General features: G+C 38.3%; 1 non-coding gene across 1 annotated transcript; it reads right to left on the bottom strand.

Annotated features, from left to right (window-relative positions):
- Positions 1-3705: 3705 nt before the first annotated feature.
- LOC130958951 (small nucleolar RNA R71) lies at positions 3706-3813 on the bottom strand. The gene has a single exon (XR_009078050.1). It is a non-coding gene; the product is annotated as a small nucleolar RNA R71 (small nucleolar RNA).
- Between the last annotated feature and the right edge of the window lie 440 nt (positions 3814-4253).

Here is a 4253-nt window from a genome sequence, read left to right as displayed (position 1 = left end):
TAGTTGTGCGGGATTGCAAAAGTGTGATTGCAATTTCGTGCACCATTGATGAGCGGATAATTTGTATGCTTTTTGGCATTGTTTTTAGTATGTTTTTAGTATGATCTAGTTAGTTTTTAGTATATTTTTATTAGTTTTTAATTAAAATTCACTTTTCTGGACTTCACTATGAGTTTGTGTGTTTTTCTGTGATTTCAGGTATTTTCTGGCTGAAATTGAGGGACCTGAGCAAAAATCTGATCCAGAGACTCAAAAGGACTGCAGATGCTGTTGGATTCTGACCTCCCTGCACTCGAAGTGGATTTTCTGGAGCTAAAGAAGCCCAATTGGCGCGCTCTCAACGGCGTTGGAAAGTAGACATCCTGGGCTTTCCAGCAATATATAATAGTCCATACTTTGCCCAAGATTTGATGGCCCAAACCGGTGTTCAAAGTCACCTACAGAAATTCCAGCGTTAAACGCCGGAACTGGCACCTAAATGGGAGTTAAACGCCCAAACTGGCATAAAAGCTGGCGTTTAACTCCAAGAAGAGTCTCTACACGAAAATGCTTCATTGCTCAGCCCAAGCACACACCAAGTGGGCCCGGAAGTGGATTTTTATGTCATTTACTCATCTCTGTACACCCTAGGCTACTAGTTCTCTATATATAGAACCTTTTACTATTGTATTTATCATCTTTGGACATCTAGTTCTTAGATCATTGGGAGGCTGGCCGCACGGCCATGCCTAGACCTTATGCTTATGTATTTTCAACGGTGGAGTTTCTACACACCATAGATTAAGGTGTGGAGCTCTGCTGTACCTCGAGTATTAATGCAATTACTATTGTTCTTCCATTCAATTCCGCTTGTTCTTTGTCCAAGATATCACTTGTTCTTCAACATGATGAAGGTGATGATTGACGCCCATCACCATTCTCACCCATGAACAAAGTGACTGACAACTACTCTTGTTCTACAAGCATCTGAGGCTTAGTGAATGTCTCTTGGATTCTTTAAAAGGAATCTTCGTGGTATAGGCAGGACCTGATGGCGGCATTCAAGAGAATCCGGAAGGTCTAAACCTTGTCTGTGGTATTCTGAGTAGGATTCAATGATTGAATGACTGTGACGTGCTTCAAACCTGTAACCTACTGGGCGTTAGTGACAGACGCAAAAGAGTGATTCTATTCCGGTAGGGGAGGGAACCAAACCGGTGATTGGCAGTACTGTGACAGAGTGCGTGCATTAGCTTTCACTGCGAGGATGGGAGGTAGCTGCTGACAACAGTGAGACCCTACACGAGCTTGCCATGGAAAGGAGTAAGAAGGATTGGATGAAGGCAGTAGGAAAGCAGAGAGACGGAAGGGAAGGCATCTTCATGCGCTTATCTGAAGTTCCTACCAATGAATTACATAAGTATCTCTATCTTTATCTTTATGTTATTTTCGTTCATCACCATCATACATTTGAGTCTGCCTGACTGAGATTTACAAGGTGACCATAGCTTGCTTCATACCAACAATCTCCGTGGGATCGACCCTTACTCACGTAAGGTATTACTTGGACGACCCAGTGCACTTGCTGGTTAGTTGTGTGAAGTTGTAGTGATCACAATTTCGCGCACCAAGTTTTTGGCGCCGTTGCCGGGGATTGTTCTTGTGTATGGACAACTGACGGTTCATCTTGTTGCTTAGATTAGGTATTATTTTTCTTCAGAGTTCTTAAGAATGAATTCTAGTGTTTCAAGGTGATGTTCTTATCATCACCAAAGCTGATTGATCATCATCAATTTAGCTCTTGAATGCAATGATCTGCTGAAGCTTAGCCGGCCATGTCTAATTCCTTTAGACTAAAGCTTTAGACTAACATTGCATGATTCCTGGAATTCTCATTAAGAATTTTGATACCTTTATTTTCCTTTTCACTTAATTTTCGAAAAAGCACAAAAAAAATTACAAAAATCATAAAAACCAAAAATATTTTATGCTTGAACCCAGTGTCTCATTTTAAGTTTGGTGTCAATTGCATGTTTCTATTCTTATTGCATTCATGCATGTGTCCTCATTGATCTTCAAGTTGTTCTTGATGATTTCCTTGTTTTGATCTTTGAATTCTATTGACTTGAGTGTTTTGTTGTTTCTCATATGCATTCTTATTTGGTTAGTGTCAATAGTATACAAACTGCTAAGTTTGGTGTCTTGCATGCATTGTTATTTGATTATTCCTCATTATTAAAAATCCAAAAATATTTTTAATTTGTGTCTTTTCAAGTCAATAATACAGAGAATTGAAGATTCAGAACATACTGCAGAGGAATCACACAGAAAAAGCTGGGCATTCGAAAATGCCCAGTGAAGAAGACAGACTGGCGTTTAAACGCCAGCCAGGGTGCCTGGCTGGGCGTTTAACGCCCAAAAGGGTAGTAGTTTGGGCGTTAAACGCCAGAATGTGCACCATTCTGGGCGTTTAACGCCAGGATGGCAAAGGGGGAAAGATTTTGTTTTCAAAATCAATTTTTTTCAAGTTTTCAAAGTTTTTCAAAATCAAATCTTTTTCAAATCATATCTTTTCAATCAAATCTTTTTCAAAATTAATTTCTTTCCTTTTTCAAAGATACTTACTAACAATTAATGATTTGATTGAACATTTTTTGCCTTTTCTGTTGAGGAAGGTTTTATGTTTGAATCATATCTTTTCTTGTTAGGCAAGTCATTAATTTTTAAAATCATATCTTTTCAAATTGTTTTCAAATCATATCTTTTAAAATTGTTTTCAAATCATATTTTCTCAATCACATTTTTTTAAACCAATCATATCTTCTTAACCACATCTTTTTCAAAATAGTTTTCAATCAAATCTTTTTAATTTCTAATTTCAAAATCTTTTTCAAAAATCACTTGATTTCTTTTTCACTTTTAATTTTCGAAAATTATCAATCAAATTTTCAAAATGTTTTCAAAATCTTTTAATTGAATTTTCGAAAATTCTCTTCCCTCCTTCCCACATCCTTCTATTTATGGAGTACTACTCCTTCTAAATGCACAATTCGAACCTTATCTAATAAAGTTCGAATTCTTCTTCTCCTTCTTCTTACTATTTCTCTTTTCCTCTGACACTTCAAGGAATCTCTATACTGTGACATAGAGGATTCCACATTTTCTTTTTCTCTCCTCTTTCATATGAGCAGGAGCAGAGACAAAAGCATTCTTGTTGAAGCTGATCCTGAACCTGAAAGGACCTTGAAGAGAAAGCTAAGAGAAGCTAAAGCACAACTCTCTTTAGAGGACCTGACCGAATTCTTCAAAGAAGAAGAACACATGGCAGCCGAAAACAACAACAATGCCAACAATGCAAGGAAGGTGCTGGGTGACTTCACTGCACCTACTCCTGATTTCTGTGGGAGAAGCATCTCTATCCCTGCCATTGGAGCAAACAACTTTGAGCTTAAGCCTCAATTAGTTTCTCTAATGCAACAGAATTGCAAGTTCCATGGACTTCCAATGGAAGATCCTCATCAGTTCTTAGCTGAATTCTTGCAAATCTGTGACACAGTCAAGACTAATGGGGTTAACCCTGAGGTCTACAGACTGATGCTATTCCCTTTTGCTGTAAGAGACAGAGCTAGAATATGGTTGGATTCTCAACCTAAAGAAAGCCTGGACTCTTGGGAAAAGCTAGTCAATGCCTTCTTGGCAAAGTTCTTTCCACCACAAAGATGGAGTAAGCTTAGAGTGGAAGTCCAAACCTTCAGACAGAAGGATGGAGAATCCCTCTATGAAGCTTGGGAAAGATACAAACAATTAATCAGAAGATGTCCTTCAGACATGCTTTCTGAATGGAGCATCATAGGTATTTTCTATGATGGTCTCTCTGAACTATCCAAGATGTCTTTGGATAGCTCTGCTGGAGGATCTCTTCATCTGAAGAAGACGCCTGCAGAAGCTCAAGAATTGATTGAAATGGTTGCAAATAACCAATTCATGTACACTTCTGAAAGGAATCCTGTGAACAATGGGACTAGTCAGAAGAAAGGAGTTCTTGAGATTGACACTCTGAATGCCATATTGGCTCAGAACAAGATATTGACTCAACAAGTCAATTTGATTTCTCAAAGTCTGTCTGGAATGCAAAATGCACCAAAAAGTACTAAGGATGCTTCATCTGAGGAAGAAGCTTATGATCCTGAGAACCCTTCAATGGAAAAGGTGAATTACCTAAGAGAACCCTATGGAAACACCTATAATTCTTCATGGAGAAATCACCCAAATTT

Source organism: Arachis stenosperma, chromosome 10, assembly GCF_014773155.1.
Source record: "Arachis stenosperma cultivar V10309 chromosome 10, arast.V10309.gnm1.PFL2, whole genome shotgun sequence".
Lineage (NCBI taxonomy): Eukaryota > Viridiplantae > Streptophyta > Magnoliopsida > Fabales > Fabaceae > Arachis > Arachis stenosperma.
This window is presented reverse-complemented; position numbering and strand designations above follow the sequence as displayed.